This window comes from Anomaloglossus baeobatrachus, chromosome 8 (assembly GCF_048569485.1).
Source record: "Anomaloglossus baeobatrachus isolate aAnoBae1 chromosome 8, aAnoBae1.hap1, whole genome shotgun sequence".
Taxonomy (NCBI): domain Eukaryota; kingdom Metazoa; phylum Chordata; class Amphibia; order Anura; family Aromobatidae; genus Anomaloglossus; species Anomaloglossus baeobatrachus.
In genome coordinates, this window is record NC_134360.1 from 156,446,377 (window position 1) to 156,465,390 (window position 19,014).

A 19,014-nucleotide genomic window follows, 5' to 3' on the forward strand; every position below is an offset into this window, starting at 1 on the left:
TATGGGCACTGGCAGTCTCTGATGAGGCAGGCTCAGCCGATATGATGCAGCAGTAGCCGGTACAGCAGCGTTGGCCGATAGGGTAGGATACAGCAGCGGACGCTACAGCAGGCTTATCTGATTGTATACGATGACAAGTATGACAAGTTTGAGGAGAGACATAAGGAACGAGTTGAGAGTAGGCAGGGAGCTTAAGCTTGTAAGGCACGTCATTGATCCCCTGGACACCTCGAAGGGACCGATAAAGCAGGGACCCAAGTTGTAGGATGACAATTTAAGGCAGACATACAGTGGGTACGGAAAGTATTCAGACCCCTTTAAATTTTTCATTCTTTGTTTTATTGCAGCCATTTGGTGAATTAAAAAAGTTCATTTTTTTTCTCATTAATGTACACTCTGCACCCCATCTTCAAATAAAAAAAACAGAAATGTAGAATTTTTTGCAAACTTTATAAAAAAAAGAAAAACTGAAATATCACATGGTCCTAAGTATTCAGACCCTTTGCTTTTTATTGAGTACAAGCACCCTTTTGAGCTAGTACAGCCATGAGTCTTCTTGGGAATGATGCAACAAATTTTTCCACACCTGGATTTGGGGATCCTCTGCCTTTCTTACTTGCAGATCCTCTCCAGTTCCATCAGGTTGGATGGTGAATGTTGGTGGACAGACATTTTCAGGTCTCTCCAGAGATGCTCAATTGGGTTTAGGTCAAGGCTCTGGCTGGGCTAGTCAAGAATGGTCACAGAGTTGTTCTGAAGCCACTCCTTTGTTATTATAGCTGTGTGCTTAGGGTCATTGTCTTGTTGCAAGGTGAACCTTCGTCCAAGTCTGTGGTCCAGTGCACTGTGGAAGAGGTTTTCTTCCAGGATATCTCTGTACTTGGCCACATTCATCTTTCCTTCAGTTACAACCAGTTGTCCTATCCAAAAAAAAATTAAAAAAAAAACTCACTGAAAAAAGCCACCAGCCAACTCAGGTCAAAATGGCAAATACACTCGCAGGATGCAGCCGGCCCCCCATGATAAAGGTATAGGTAACACAGGTGTGGAATACCGATGGAACAGCCTCACAACCTACCAAATCATGGAAGGGGTGGCTGCTGATATTGAACATGCACACTAATGGGGTTTTACATAGGGCACCAGTCACATACTGTAGATATTCTATTAGATCAGGCGGGCTACCCAGCACTATTTAAGTGCACTAGCACACAGGACTGACACCCCGGAGGGCCCGGCTACATTCTGTGAAAAATTGTGCAATGAAAATGATATACAGTAAAATGATTATAAATGTGAGGTATATTAGTCCATATTTTGGCCAAAATACATAAGCTCGTAACCCTACACTATATTCATAAATAATTCACCAAAAAGGACATACATTCAAAGAAAAAAGGTCACCAGAAAAAAACACCAGCCAACTCAGGTCAAAATGTCAAATGCACTCGCAGGATGCAGCCAGCCCACCATGATAAAGGTATAAATAACTGGCTTTTTTCTGGCGAGTTTTTTTTAAATTTTTTTCTTTGAATTTGTCGTAATTCTCTCAATGTTCAATGAAAACAGAGAAGTAGGAAGAAAAGCTTATTGGCACATGACTAAATATGAAAATTGCATATGGGTGGAGTGGCCATGTGATGACTTCAGGAAACAGCATGCAGAGCTGAATCCTGACAGGGAGTATATTACATGCTGTTAGGATTGGGCCCTATAAAGTACTTAATTTGATAATTAAAAGGGTTGTCCAGGTTTGATATTAAAGTTTCCAGTCACTCTAGGTGACTGCAGGCTTTTTATTTCTCGCAATGCATGCTCTGCACACTTTAAGAATTCTCCCATGCCAGTGCAAGAGTAGGCAGTCATGTGAGCACAAGTGTGCCAGATACTGTACATCTGCCTCATTATTTTGAATAGGAGCGGATGTGCAGTACCCACCCGCGGCCACTATCAGAAGACGGAAGAGATCCGGAATTGAGCACTTCTGGCCACTTGCTGCTGCCCCTGGCACATAGAACAGCTAATTGGCAAGAGTGCCGGACCCTGGCCGATCAGACATTGATGACCTATTAAAAGGATAGGTCATCAATGCTAAAGTAGTGGACAACCTCTATATTATAGCCAAATATAAAATCTTACAAGATATGAATTGTTAATTGTGTACAGGATCAGAACTAATAACAGCCCAGGAATACATCACCAGAACCACCAGAGGGACAGAAATACATCATTAGAACCTCCTCAGTACAGAAACACAGCATCCCAACCATAAACAGCAAAGACATTCATCATGAGAACCACCAGCAGTACAGATTTTCCTCACCAGAACCATCAGCACTACGGACATTGCTCACCAGAACCACCAGCAGTACAAAAATACAGCACCAGAACCACCAGCAGAAAAGAAATACATCCATATAACCCCATCGGTACAGAAACACAGCATCAAAATCCTCATTAGTACAGAAATACGTCACCAGAACCACCATCAGTACATGGTACAACAATTGTAATGTCAGGTCAAACCTTTAAACATTTGTATTACATGCACCTACAACTTTCAGTACATCCTTAACAATGGTAAGGAGGTACTGGGAGTTATCTTTCATCATCAGACTGCGGACCATACAGGAACCACAGTACTGATGAGAATTAATCAGTATCACAAATAAACATTTACATTCAGGTACCTTATAGATGATGATGTCTCTGATCTGAGTCCTTTCTTTACTTTCTTCATCTTGTCCAGACACCATAATGACTTTTCACATCCACCGCTCGTCACTGCAGACTTCCATCTTCTATGGTCTTCTGCAGCACATCCTGGCATGATTCCCTTAAAAATAGCAGAATAATCATAAAACTCCTATATAATAATATTTGCCCCTGAATAAATAATTATACCTCACTGTGTTCCCTACACAAAATATGATGCACACACTGTCCCTCTAATGGTACATGCCCTCCACACTGTCCTCTCCTTTCCATACTGAGCCCTCTCTTTACACTGTACTCTACACTGTGTCCCCCTATACTGTCCACCCTTTACACTGTGCCTCCTCATCACACTCCCCTCCTTGCTATGGCTGCACACTGTCCCCCCATGCTGCCCGCTCTCCATATTTCATTACTACGCAATCTCTATTCTGTGCCCCCTCACATTTTTTTATCCCATAATGTCTTCTCATTATCTCCGCACTCATTCCCCCTCACTCCCTATACTGTGTCCTCATACATTTCCTCCTCCCCATACTGTGTCTGTACCCATTCTGCCTGCTTGCTCCCATACCGTGTCCGCAAAATTACTAACTCGCTCAAATACAGTCTTGAAATTTCCTCTACTGTATCCTCAAAATATCTGCTCCCCATGCTGTCTGTATTCATTACCCCCCTCGATCCCTATACTATGCCTGTATAAATTCCCCTTTCACCCTCTCTCCTCATGCTATATCTGGATATATTCCCCCTCATTCCCTATACTGTATCTAAATATATCTCCCTTCCACACTCTCTCACCTCATGTTGTGGCCATATATACATTCCCCATCACCATGCGCTCTCCCCATACTGTGGTCATATATACATTCCCCCTCCCCACCCTCTCTCCACATACTGTGGCCATATATACATTCCCCCTCCCTACTCTCTCTTTCTCCATACTGTGGTCACATATACATTCCACCTCCCCATCCTCTCTCCCCATACTGTGGCCATATATACATTTCCCCTCCCCACCCTCTCTCCTCACACTGTGGCCATATATACATTTCCCCTGACCTGATCACACAGCTGATGTCAGGGCTTCAATTGTACTTGCATCTAAAAGAAGCAAGTACAATTCATCACAGGGAGACGAAATGCTGCACTTTCTTGGAGTCCTGGCTGTCAGCTTGACAACCAGACTCTGAGACTAGCTGGCTTCCACTATGGAGGATAGCAAAACACAGTCGCTGGCGAGACTTTCATACTGCTGCATCAGATGGCCCAACAGCGCCACCTTGACAACTGCGCCTGATGCACATGCTCTGCCAGCTCCCACTAGATAAGCCTCTGGCTTGGCTGATAGGGTACGATGCAGCAATGTCCGGTACAGCAAGTCTGGCTGATATGGTATGATACAGCAGCAGAAGCCAGGACTATGAAACAGACAAGTGTAAGTAAAACAGCAGCAGCACAAAAGGTAAGGGACTTTAACAACTAGCAATTCTTCTCTAGGAATAGACCACGTTGCCCAGGTACCTACCATAAGGAGAGGGTGCCTTATATCTGTACATACTCCCCTTCCTCCGCCCATGGGGGTGTCTCAGGCTTTTAAAATGCTGTCCATTTGTTTGGCGCATGGTCTGTATATAGAGGTGTGATACCTCCAGGACTTAACCTCTGAGAGGGAGTTGAATATACTGACTGGGGTTATTGTGCAGAGGTTGTGATGCCTCTAGAAGCATTCTCTGGGAGCATGAGGATAAACTGTGTTTGTTTTGCTTTAAAGCTGCCAGGAGGCCTATTTTATGTTGCCGGAGTTCCAGTTTATGTGTATGCAATAAACTTGCTGGACTCTTAATGTGACGGTGTACCTGTTTTGCTATCTCAAGAAGCGAGCTCTCTGGTGAGTGATTCCCCACAATGGAAAAAGTAAAAAGTTCACGCTACATTAATATTTTATCATGAAAGCAGGGCATTTAAGTAGAAATATGCCAGGGTGATTTCCACATCTCAAATAATTTATTGAAACAAAAGCGAAGAACAGTGGTGGGTATACACCCCAAAATTTGTTAATGTCTCACTAACTTGCCGTGTGGCCTTCAGCATCAATTACAGCTTCACAACGATGTCACATGCTGTTCACAAGTGGAGTTATTGTCTGCTGAGGCACGTCAACACATTCTTCTTGAAGGGTTATTGAGGTTCTTGGGTACAGAGTTACAGCCTCTACATGATGACTCAGCTAATACCATAGGTTTTCTATGGGATTCAGGTCTGGAGAAAGTGCACTCCATCTGAGGTTCCCCAGTCTCCAGCAGTTGTTCCCTAATGATGCCATCTCGATGAGCTGGAGCATTGTCATCCATGAAGATGAAATTAGGCTGGTGTTGCTCATGAAGAGGCACAATGACTTGATTAATGAGGTTATTCAAGAATTAGGGGCTTCTCACTGTACCATTCACAATGTGTAGGGCAGTTTTGTATTGAGTAGACACTATTGACCACACTACCACCTCCAAAGGCTCGTCTGGTGACAACAGTGGCTGCTGCATAGCACTCTCCCTGACATTTCCAACATTGTTGGCGGCCATCATTTCTGCTCAGCATGAATTAACTTTCATCAGTGAAACATGAATATAGGGTCAATAAACTATTTAATATTATAAAAACCCCTTTAAAACCAAAATACTTTATTTGATATACATTAAAGCAATTGGTCCACACAAATAAACATAAATGATAATGGTAAGTGCACAGGTAACAGGAGGGAAGAGATGAACCCTACAATGTTTGCTCCCTTCTGTGCACTACCTGACAGCGGAGGTCGGCACCCTAAATTACAAAATGGCACCCCCCCACCCACTGTCGACGGTGCCTGTATTGCCTTACAACTCCCTCACACATGTAGCCAGTAAAAGTGCATGTGCTATAATACAAAGTACATCAGTACCAGATAAACAAAAAGTGCTAACAGTGCCACAGACAGTAGGACAAATTTTCTTTTCAGTGACAGGGAAGTCAAAGATTAATACTCATCACTCCATCAATAATTATGATTAGGTCTCAAGGCGTTTCCCCAGTGGTTCATCAGGAGGCCAAGTACTGCTTGTGTCAGCAAGATACATAGATGTCCAGTTGATGTAGTAATAGAGGAATAAAATGGCCAAACATCCCCTTTTAAATGGTGTGCCCAAATGTACAAGGTAATCCCATTATGACCAGTTAAAGTTCTACTTCGATGTCCCGATATTAAATTATACCAAACTGATTTTTTTTATCATGCTTGATAGTTTAAGGATGATACAAAAACTACCAAAGTAGTACATTGCCATGCTTGATCCGATCATCATGTTCTGGGGTATGTGATGAGAAGCCGCGCTGCCCCAGTGCATTTCAAGCTGGAGCGCAACTGTCACCCTCCCAGAAGCCTGATATGTACGCCATAGTTGATGTGATGAGAACCCTGCCGTGTCAGTGCGTTCCAAGCTAGAGCCACTAGTCCACTACGTTCGAGTGTCTGTCTACAGAAAACGTAAATGTGCAAAAATGGCACAACACAGAGCACACGCTAACGCAGTGTGCTCCATTACAGTGAATGGCCCTGCCGGGCGCATGCGTCCGGAACACGCTTTGCAGAGTGGAGGAGGGAGGTTCGGACGGATGCTCCGACGGGACCTGTGGACGTAGGGAAAAACGCAATCTGAAAGGAGACTTACAGCCTAAGACACATATATTGTGCCTTGTATTACAAAAAAAAACAAAACAAAAAATAGGTATGGGTGAAAGTTACTGTTTTGCTTAGAAAGCCTCCTGGATTAGGGCGCCGGGTATATTCTATCAAACATGTATTTCACAACATACCCATATAAGGATGATGGAATACATGAAACCTGTGCAGCTAGGACAAAACTTCTCATTGGGCACCTGAAAAAAATAAAAGCAAATAGTTTTATATATATATATATATATATATATATATATATATATATATATATATATTATATAATATATATGTGGGCATTAGACCAAGGTATGGGCACATACATATAACGAGGCAAGAATATTATCTCCCAGGAGGTAAATCAGTTTACATAGCCAGTGCCAGCAAATATTTTATAAAATATGCAAAGAAAGCTTCTGAAAAGCACATACAATATAAGACATACGGTTCCAAAGTGTGTTGTTCACAATGAAATGGTCAGCAGTGTGGGATGTGGCCAAAGTGTGTCCACTTCTCTGACTATGACTATTCCAGTCTTTCTGTATCTGTGTTGCAACCTGCTAATGATACTCTGTGACACTCTAAGAACATTGTACACTTCCGTCTGAAAACATCCTGCTTGAAGCCTCACAATGGCAAAGTGCTGTTGATCAATTGTTAAAGGTTGTATTGGTCTTCTGATTTCAAGGACCCGAAGAAGCATATCCATGCGCGAAACAGCCGTCGTCCGTGAGGGGGACCTGCTGTCAGCTCTGCTCCTGCTGTTTTATTGCACCTTCATTCAATAAAGACTTTTGCTGGATTCTGGTGAGTGCCGTCCTTTTCTCTGAATTGGATTCTTCTGATTTCAAAATGTGAACAGCATGACTGTTAACACCTTCAACCTTGAACGTACTGGGATGTCCTAGTAGGCGGAAACTTACGGAATTTGGAATTACCCTGTTTGTTCTGACGGTCCTGGCTATCATGCGGGTACAGGAGCTGTGCCCATGTGATCGCCACCGGGGACTTGGCTTTCCTATGATCCAAGTCCCGGCTCTCACAGCCAGGGAAGGTCCTCGCTTTGTCCCTGGCTGTTTAACCCCCTAAATGCCGATATCGATCACAGCATTTATTGGTCTGGGAAAGGGATTGCGCTCCCTCTCCCCTCCAATTGGTATCTCCACAATGTTATCGCGAGGGCCCAATCCTTATGACGACCTCTGGGTCTCCAAGCTACGGAAAGCATCTGGAATCAAGCCAGGAGCATGATCCCATATGCTTCTGTCAGTGCAGCATTGACAGTATAATGTATTGCAATATTGGAGAATTGCAATACAAAATACCTGCGATCAGATTAATAAAAGTAATGTCCCATATAGGGACTAAGTAAAAAAAGAAAAATTGCAAAAATAATTTTAAAACCCTCAGAATATAAGGAATAAGTATTTTTTTCCCAATAAATGTGTATAAATATCAAGCATACATATTTGAAATTGTCGCGTCTGTAACTACCCAGTCTATAAGACTGTCAAACTAGTTAACCCCTTCAGTGAACATTGTAAAAAAACAAAAACGTACTAAAAACTGTCTTTTCATCATACAGATGACAAAAAAAGTAGAAAAAAATGCAATCAAAAAGTCATATAAATAAATATGGTACCACTGAAAAAAATCATATTGTCATGCAAAAAAAATCCATCATACAGCTCAGTCAGCGAAAAAAAAAAAATCATAGCTCTCAGAGTACAGCAATGCAAAAACTATTTTTTTCTATAAAATAGTTTTTATGTTGTAGAAGTGGCAAAACAAACAAAAAAAAAAGATATAAATTTGGTATCTCTGTATTCGCACTGACCTGAAGAATAAAGCAGTCTTTTCACTTTTACGACACTGTGAACGGTGTAAAAAAACAAAATAAAACAAACAATTCCTGACTTACTGTTTTCCTCTTGATCCTGAGTCACAAAGCGGAATAGAACATGATCAAAAAATGTTTTGTGACCCAAAATGGTACCAATAAAAGCTCCAACCTATCCTGCAAAAAACAATCCCTTAAAAAAAACATAACTTTCAAAATTCAATGATGCAAAGAACTTTTGTTTTGCAAAAAATGTGTTTTTCAGTGTGATACGTGCCAAACCTAAAAAAAAAACAAAACCAAAAAAATATATAACTGTATTATCGCTGTAATCGTACTGACCAGAGGAATAAAGCAGCCTAATCACTTATACTGCACAGTGTACGGCATAAAAAATAAATAAATAAATAAAACTTAATTCTTCAATTGCTGTTGATTTATTCATTCTTCCTTCCAAAGATCGTAGTACGACACAGCTCATATTTTCATCTACACTGACTGCTTATACTGGGGGCAACGTGTAAGGCCATGTGCCCACGGGAGAAAGTTACTGTGGAATTTGCTGCGGAAAACCCGCAGATTTACGCAAGTACAGACACTCCCCATGCTATCATATGGGATTTGAGGAGTACTGTGTCAATGCTGCGGTATTTGCGGCTGCGGATTTTCCGCAGCCACACGTAACTGCATATCCATTATTCATGTGGAATTATCTGTGGAATTCCTGCTTTTCCACTATGGAGATACAGGGCAGGAAATCCGCAGGAATTCCGCACTGTTTCCTTAGGTTTACCGCAACAATTCCACAGAAATACCACATCAATGGATAGCTGCGGATTTCGGGGAGTAGCTGCGTGAACCTGCGGAAATACCTGCAGAAAAGTCCGCAGGTACGCTCTCCCGTGGGCACATGGCCTAAATCTCTGAGAATTGTGATTCAAAAATTCACTGTAATGAGGGAGTCACTTTGATGTCACGTCTGGCCTGTGACCCGGCGTTGTTCATCTTTTTACTCATCATATTAGGTGTGCACAAAAGTGCGGTCAACAACAGTTTTGTTCACCTTTGAAAAGACGTGTACCTCTTAACAGAGGCCAAATGGTGTTCAGAGTAACTCTGCTGCCTCACTACTGAATGGATCCATTGAGGGTTTCACCTGAATCACGTATTTCAGAGATGTAGATGGAAACCCTGATGTAACTGCTGGGCATAGAGCACAGGATAAATGTGAATTGATCCAAAATGTTCTGTACCAAAATCCCCCCCCTCAAAAAAAAATTAAAAAAATCCAGCAGACTCTGCAATTCCAAATGCAAATGCCCCCTCCTTTCTGAGCCCCACAATGTGTCTAAACCACAGTTAACGCCCGCATGTTTAACATTGTTATAGTGAAGAAAGTCTGCATAATTTACAGGGTGCAGATTTCTAGAATCACAAGCTGAGCACAATGTATGGGTACAACAATGTACTGCACATTATAAGAGCTTATTTGCCATTTCCAATTCTGCAACCTTCAATACGTTTGACTCCATGGGTGTTATCCAGAGACTAAATAGTCACTATACACATAAAACTCACAGAGGAGTGTCATTTCCAAAATCTAGTCACTTTGGAGCAAAGGTCTCAAACACGCAGCCTGCGGGCCTCATGAAACCCCTCAGGCTTCTTCATGCAGCCCGCAGGCCCGTGGACCCCATGAAGATCGCGGTAGGTACCCACAGTAGTCCGCGCTTTATCTCATTTGAATGAACTGCTGGTGCTACTCAGAGCTCTCTGCAGAACTATACCTAAGACAGCCGCCGGCCAATCACAGCAGGCCAGCAGCTGACATCGTGATATGACGTCAAGCGCTCGACTCCGAGTGGCTAGCAGTTGCCATTGGTTTAGGGCTGCAAAGAGCTCTGTGCAGTAAAATGCAGATAATCCAGCTCACTGCCACCTGACCTCGCCATTCCTCAATCTCTGACACCGGCCCTGCCCTGGCTGCAAAGCAATAACCAGAAGAATGATCCAGCTGAGTGCAAACCATGTTTATTCGTGCATAGTCAGACAGTGCACAGAAGTCGTTAACGCGTTTCTGGCTTGACGCCCTTAAACATAACAATTATGATTAACAGCTCTGCGCAGTACCAGCAGTTCATTCAAATTAAATAAAGAGCTGACCACTGAGGGCACCGACCGCGATCATCACGGGGTCTGCGTGCTGCAAGAAGCAGGAAAGAGTATACCAAGGGAATGGACGACAGGTGAGAAAAATCTTTTTCTTTTTTTTGCGGTATATGAAGAACGGCATATAAGGGGAAATTACTACAGGATAGGACATCAATACAAAAAGGGGACCTGGATGGGCACATTACTACAGGATGGCGACAAAGAAGGGTATATTACTACAAGAAGGGGACCAGGATGGGCACATTACTACAGGAAGGAGACCAGAATGGGCACATTACTACAGGATGGTGACAAAGAAGGGTATATTACTACAAGAAGGGGACCAGGATGGGCACATTACTACAGGAAGGAGACCAGAATGGGCACATTACTACAGGATGGTGACAAAGAAGGGTATATTACTACAAGAAGGGGACCAGGAAGGACACATTACTACAGGATGTAACACTTAAGTATGGGAGAGCACTAGATGTATATAGCATAAGAAAATCAGAAAGGGATCAAAAAACCACTAGCACATTTTAAAAAGACTGAAGCAAATGGAGAAGAAAATGTGCAAAAAGTTGGATCACCAGTATAACAAAAAATATCGTTTAATTGACACAAAGCACCAACATGGACATACATTAAAAACAATTAAAAAAGCACAAGCTTATAGAAATGCACATGATTGATGTCAATGGTATATGACACCAAACGCACCCCACACCCTCAACAAGCCAAACAGCCCAATCTACAATATAAAGCAGAACATGCCTTTACAGAAATGGTTCTAACAGTGAGGAAATAACAAGCAGGTGACTGAGACACAATACAAGAAACATAGACATAGAAATAGACATAGAAAACAGCTAGCAATACATGGCAATAAAATGCATGGATAAACTGAGCCGCAACAATCACCTGTTAATGGAGAAAAGTGTGTCGAACCAGAGGATGCAAGGGCAGACGCTAGTAAAAATAAGGGCTGGAGGCAAGAAAAGTGCAAAAAGAGGGAGTGGGGTGGTGACCCCATGCATATCGCTACAGCAAAGTGTAGCTTCCTCAGGGGAAAGTGAGGAATGCCATGATTAGCGTGTCTTATATACAAGGAGTAATTAATAGATTGCTTACCAGCATGTAGAAGGAAGGCAGAGAGGAATTGCTGTACTGGCAAAGCACGTCGATGGGCGCCACCATATTCGCCACCTGATCTAGTCAGGTGGGCTCATGACGTGGAGGTGCCCTCCACCGCGCATGCGCTGGAACCATGGCACCCGTACAAGGAGCCTCACATGCGCATGCGCACCGCTACAAGCAGGGGGAACGTTACATCATAAAGTCACATGGCCACAGGCTATGTATACGTCATTTGTCAAAAGCGCATGCGCTGGCACGGTTGCATAACATATATTGCAGATACTTATGGAGCATCAGACGCAACTACAGCGCTAATCGTATCATGATATCACAACAACATCCTATAAATAAATCTTTACCCAGCGCATGCGCAAAGATGGTGACGCCCATCACGTCAAAAAAATAGATATATACGGTTATGAAAATAACCAGAGATGTAAGCTCTAAAGACAGCAAATGACATTATACACAGCATGGTTCGCATGAGAGCAATGAGAATGTAGACATGATAACATTAACTGGGAATCAGCCAGCTAAATCATAGGTGAGTCACAATGATGATAAAAGCAACCATATAGGGACTGTGAACCCCACGGTGTAGCCATTCAGAAAAGTCACATGAAAGTACAGAACAGTGAGTAAGGGGCCCCCTACAGGGTAAGCCTATCCCAAAATCCCCATAGATGTATGTACAAAAAATGTTTATTATACAGAACTCCTACACATATATATGCATATATGACAAGTAGCATACCAGAAAAGGAGAATTGTGTAGCAATTTAAGTCCTTAATTTAATAAAAAGGGGGGGCAAAAGCAATCTCTGGAAGGGAGAAAACCCCTCCTTTTATAAAGTATAGTTCATAATAAGCACACAAAATTTTATGAAGTTCTTGGACAAAAGATGAAGAGATGTCAGGATGGTGTAGAAAGCCCAAGGTAAGCCCATTACATCTGTGGCTAAACATTTTCTTGACTTACATAATGGTTCTTTTCGCAAGGTCCGGATATTGGTGCTCGAATCTGTCCCCCCTAATATTCGGGGGGCAGGATGTCCGAAGAATTGCTGAGAAGGGAAGCCAGGTGGATTTACCAGCTACAGAGTCTTTCCCCTAAAGGCCTTAATGAGGAAATGTTGTTCACAGGCTTCTATAAGAAATGAGGGCCCGATTTGGGTTCAGGCTTGGACCCTTCTGTAGGTGCTCTCTTTCTGTTGTAGAGGCCAGCTGAACTTTCCCAGTTGGCCCGATTTCGGCCGGTTTTTGGGCCACCATATTTCCCCCAGTGGAACCCCCCTTCTTTTCTGGGGGGTCCCCTTGGGCGGCCTGTTTTCCATCGGGGCCATTCATTTGTGGGTTTTTTCTTCTCTTGTAGGTGCGATTATATACCTTGGTGGTCTGAACCCCTACGTTTGAACAGCATGAGGACTCGTCTATTTCTCTTGAAGAACTTTGTCTAGTGTTGGGACGTCCCTAGTGATGGATTTTGGTCCACCCACGGCTTCATCTATTTTTCCCTGGCCATAGGTCTCATCAAGCTTTTTTTTTTTGATCTGCGGATTTTTCTACACCATCTTGACATCTCTTCATCTTTTGTCCAATAACTTCATAAAATTTTGTGTGCTTATTATGCTTATTTAAATTGCTACACAATTTTCCTTTTCTGGTATGCTACTTGTCATATATGCATATATATGTGTAGGAGTTCTGTATAAACATTTTTTGTACATACATCTATGGGGATTTTGGGATAGGCTTACCCTGTAGGGGGCCCCTTACTCACTGTTCTGTACTTTCATGTGACTTTTCTGAATGGCTACACCGTGGGGTTCACAGTCCCTATATGGTTGCTTTTATCATCATTGTGACTCACCTATGATTTAGCTGGCTGATTCCCAGTTAATGTTATCATGTCTACATTCTCATTGCTCTCATGCGAACCATGCTGTGTATAATGTCATTTGCTGTCTTTAGAGCTTACATCTCTGGTTATTTTCATAACCGTATATATCTATTTTTTTGACGTGATGGGCATCACCATCTTTGCGCATGAGCTGGGTAAAGATTTATTTATAGGATGTTGTTGTGATATCATGATACGATTAGCGCTGTAGTTGCGTCTGATGCTCCATAAGAATCTGCAATATATGTAATGCGACCGTGCCAGCGCATGCGCTTTTGACAAATGACATATACATAGCCTGTGGCCATTTGACTTTATGATGTAACGTTCCCCCTGCTTGTAGCGGTGCGCATGTGAGGCTCCTTGTACGGGTGCCATGGTTCCAGCGCATGCGCGGTGGAGGGCACCTCCACGTCATGAGCCCACCTGACTAGATCAGGTGGCGAATATGGTGGCGCCCATCGGCGTGCTTTGCCGGTACAGCAATTCCTCTCTGCCTTCCTTCTACATGCTGGTAAGCAATCTATTAATTACTCCTTGTATATAAGACACGCTAATCATGGCATTCCTCACTTTCCCCTGAGGAAGCTACACTTTGCTGTAGCGATACGCGTGGGGTCACCACCCCACTCCCTCTTTTTGCACTTTTCTTGTCTCCAGCCCTTATTTTTACTAGCGTCTGCCCTTGCATCCTCTGGTTCGACACACTTTTCTCCATTAACAGGTGATTGTTGCGGCTCAGTTTATCCATGCATTTTATTGCCATGTATTGCTAGCTGTTTTCTATGTCTATTTCTATGTCTATGTTTCTTGTATTGTGTCTCAGTCACCTGCTTGTTATTTCCTCACTGTTAGAACCATTTCTGTAAAGGCATGTTCTGCTTTATATTGTAGATTGGGCTGTTTGGCTTGTTGAGGGTGTGGGGTGCGTTTGGTGTCATATACCATTGACATCAATCATGTGCATTTCTATAAGCTTGTGCTTTTTTGTTTTTAATGTATGTCCATGTTGGTGCTTTGTGTCAAATAAACGATATTTTTTGTTATACTGGTGATCCCACTTTTTGCACATTTTCTTCTTCTCCATTTGCTTCATTACTACAGGATGAGGACCAGGATGGGCACATTACTACAGGAAGGGGACAAGGAAGGGCACATTACTACAAGAAGGGGAACAGTATGGGCACATTACTACAAGATGAGGACAAGGATGGGCAAGGGGATAAAATATAAAAAAAAAATCTAAATAAAAGCATTGAAATTTATTTTACCATTGACAATGCTTATTTATATATCAACTAAAATAAACAGAAATGTCATAATTGCCGCATCCGGAACGATTCAAGCTTTAAAACCGTACCATAACCCATATGATGAATGCCATTGAAAAAAAATAAATAAGTGTGAAGAATTAAAAAAAAATGATCCTAAGGTGTATAGAAATTTGTTTGTGGTATTGCTAAAAATGTCACTTTGTCCTGCAAAAAATGCGGCTCACCAAATAATTTTTTTTCTATCTGAGGCCCATAAACCCAGCAGAGTTTGAGACCCCTGCTTTAGAGGCTATTATCTGCTGTTCTCGCACTTAGGGGCTCTGGAAATGGAGTCTGCAAACTATTCTAGGAAAATCTGTGCTCCAAAAATCAAATGGCGCTCCTTCCCTCCTGAGGCCTGTAGTGCAGCCAAACAGTACTGTACATTCACACATGGGATATTGCCACACTCAGGAGAAATTGTGGAACATATGATAGATTTTATTTATTTATTTTAACCTATTCCCCTTGTGAAAATGGGAAATCTGGGTTTAATAGAACATTTTAGTGGTAAAAATGTAATTATTTTTTCTACACCGCTCAATAGTATAAAATTGTGTGACATACCTGTAGTGTCAATATGCTCACTGCACCCCTAGATAAAATCATTAAGGGGTGCAGTTTGTAAAATAGGGTCACTTGTAGGTGGTCTCTGCTGTTCTGACATTTCAGGGGCCCCGCCAATTTGACATGGCGCTTGCAAACTATTCAAACTAAATATGGCACTCCTTCCCTTCTTCACTTTGTACTGTGCCTCAAAAGTGCCTTTTCGACCACGAATGGGGTATTGGCGAACTCAGGAGAAATTGTACACCAAACTGTATGGTCCAATATCTCCTGTTACCCTAGTGAAAATTGAAGATTTTGGGTTAAAGTAACGTAACATTTTTGTGATAAAAATATATTTCTTTCATTTTCACAGCTCAAAGTTATAAAACTCTGTGAACCACCTGGGGATTCAAGGTACTTACCAAACATCTAAATAAATTTTTTGATGGGTCTAGTTTCCAAAATTGGGTCACTTGTGGGTGGTTTCCACTGTTTAGGTACCTCAGGGGCTTTGCCAAAGTGTCATGGCACCCGCAAACCATTCCAACTAAATCAACTCAAATATGGCGCTCCTTCCCTTCTTCACTTCACTTCAAAAGTAGTTTTCAAACACATGAGGTATTGGCAAACTCAGAAGAAATTGCACAAAAAATGGTATAGTCCATTATCTCCTGTTGCTAGGGCCGGTGTCAGCACCCGGCACACACGGGAAAATGCCGGGGCCCTGGACAGCTGGGGAGCCCCACTCCCCGTCTTCAGTCCTGCAGGCCCCAGGCTGAGTTTCAGCGACTGCAGTGCTTGGGCTGGCAGGCGCACTCAGGACCGCCGTCAGGGCATTTCAACCGTGACTCCTGTAAGGATCCCCGCAAGCAGAAGCCAGGAGGGGGCGGGGCCGCTGACAGTCCAGGCCCCTCCCCTTTCATCTCATATCACCGGGCCCCAGGGTGCGGGGCCGCCATCAGTGAAATGAGGGGTCGCAGGTCACTCACAGAGACCTGCTCTCTCTTCCTGCACTGCACTGATCTAGGTGATCGGCAGAGCAGGACAGGAAATGTACTGACTAGAACAGAGGCTGAGAAGGTGAAGGACTTTGCCTGATCACATGACTGGTGAAATGGCAGGTCCTGCTGTTCAGCTGCTGCAGCCTCCGTGCAGCTCCTAGTAACTTCTCTCCTGCTCTCCAAAGATCAGGAACTGCAAGATGAGGTAATGTATAGTGTGTGAAACTGTGTATGTAGTCTGTCTGTCTCTCTCATTCTCTGTTTCCCTGTCGGTCTTTCTCATTCCCTGTCTCTATCACTCTCTCATTCCCTGTCTGTCTCATTCCCTGTCTCTCTCTCTCACTCGCTCTCATTCCCTATCTCTCTCTCATTCCGTCTCTTTCTCATTCCCTGTGTCCCTCACTCCCTGTCTCTCTTGCTCATTCCCTCTCGCTCTTTCATTCCCTGTTTGTCTCCCTCTGATTCCCCGTCTCTCCACTGATATATTCCCTCACACATAAGCTTCTTACACTAAAAATATCCTTTGTTGCCTATAGCAACCAATCACAGCTCCTATTAATGACTTGTAGCTCCCAGCTCCATTGATTTTAATGTAAGGAGGTTTTTTGGCGAATAACTAAAGCACGGGGTTAAATTTTCTCCTCAAAACATAGTCTGACATTCCCTGAGTCACATGAGGCACCTGTACAAAATATCGTGATTGTAAAGGAGATGGTGCAAATTCCTTTAGCGGACACACACACATATACACACACACAGACACACACACCTTTATATATTATATATACACATATGACTGACGATTCTGTCTAGGGCTCCTCATTTTGATGACCCAAAAAACAGTGCATGCAGCTTTTTTCGGGCTGTCAAAATGACGACTAGCTGTTAATGTTTGATTAGTGAGGACTGTTTGCAGAATTGGAGATTTTCCAAGATGTGCATCTATGTATTTCAGTGGATATGACTGTATAGGTTTATGTCTGTCTCTATGTATATTTTGTGAATTTGTCTTTAAATATGGGTTTGTATGCCTGTATGTGTACGTATCTGTGCATGTGGGTGTCTACGAGTGGATGGGGCTCACCAAGACTCTTTCGCCCGGGGCACACAAAAACCTGGAGCTGGCCCTGCCTCTTGCCCTTGTCAAAATGAAAGATTTGGGGATTTGAAGAGGTCCACTGTTTAAGCACATCAGGAGCTCTTCAAATGTGAAATGGCATCCACTATCTAATCCAGTCAATTTTTTGCTCCAAATTTCAAATGGCGCGCCTTCCCTTCCGAGCCCTGCTGTGCGCCCAAACAGAAGATTTTTTTCACCACACATGAAATATCAACGTATTCAACAAATTGTATGGTGCATTTTCTCTTGTTACGCTTGTGAAACCGCAAAACTTGGGGCTAAAGTAACATTTTTGTGGGGAAAAAAGTAACATTTTCTCTCTTCAGTATTCAATGGCGCGAAATCCTGTCACCAAAAACTCACTAGTAAACGACAGTAAAAAAAACACGTCACAAATACTTGGGAAAACCCAAGAAAAAAAAAAAAAAAAGACAGTTGGCCAAAACTATCGAAAAAATTTTCAGGAAGAGACCATGAAACCCCCCCCCCCAAAAAAAAACCACACAAGATGCTTTAGGAAAAAACCCACTAGTGTTGACTGAAGAACCTTTAAATTGAAAAGCTTGTTGGTTCCAGATTGTAATAGACGTCATGCGAACATAACCTAATACTGGTATTATGACCAGATATAACCATAATGTCTCATTTTTTCTGTGATGTGTATTTGAGGTCTTGATCACTGAATAGAAATCATTACCAGCCTTAAGGCCCCTTTACACACTGAGACTTTCTAGCGATCCCACCAGCGATCCCAACCTGGCCGGGATCGCTACAAAGTCTCTGCTGAGTCGCTGGTGAGCTGTCAAACAGGCAGACCTGGCCAACGACGCAACAGTGATCCGGACCTGCAGAACGACCTAGCTAGTCACGTTGTAAAGCAGCTTTTTGAAAGGGAAGTCGCTAACGAAGTCGCTGTAAAGGCCCCTTTACACAATGAGACTTTCTAGCGATCATGCTGCACAGCGGGAAACAAAGGACCAAAGAATGGTCCTGAGAGATGTGTAGTGATCAGCAACCTCACAGCAGGGGCCAGGTCGCTGATGTGTGTCACACACTGCAATGTCGCTGGGGAGGTCGCTATTACGTCACAAAACCGGTGACGTTACAGCGATGTCGTTTGCAATGTTGCAGTGTGTAAAGCCACCTTTAAAGTGTCCCCACCAATTTAACCAATATTTTGTTGGTCCACGTTTTAAGTTAACTTTCCATTACTGCTTGAAGCTTGAAAAGCCAGAGTAGGTCAGTGGTGGGAGTACTACTTTTTTCCCCAGAAATGCTGATATACGTAGCTACGATCACGACGTGACTACAGGTGTCAAGCCAGGAACAAGAGGACTCTCAGCAAGTATATCATGCTGGGGGAGGGGCGGACTCTCCAGGTGAGTGACACAACAGGGTACCCTAGGAAAACTATACAATTCAAGGCTCTGGTGCTGGGGAGAGGGGAGTAGGATCAACTCCTAATATTCACCTAAGGCCGGTGTCCCACTTGCGATTATCATGCGTATTTCTCGTGCAAGTTTCACGGTGCATCACCCATCACAAACTAAGGGGTACTTTGCACACTACGACATCG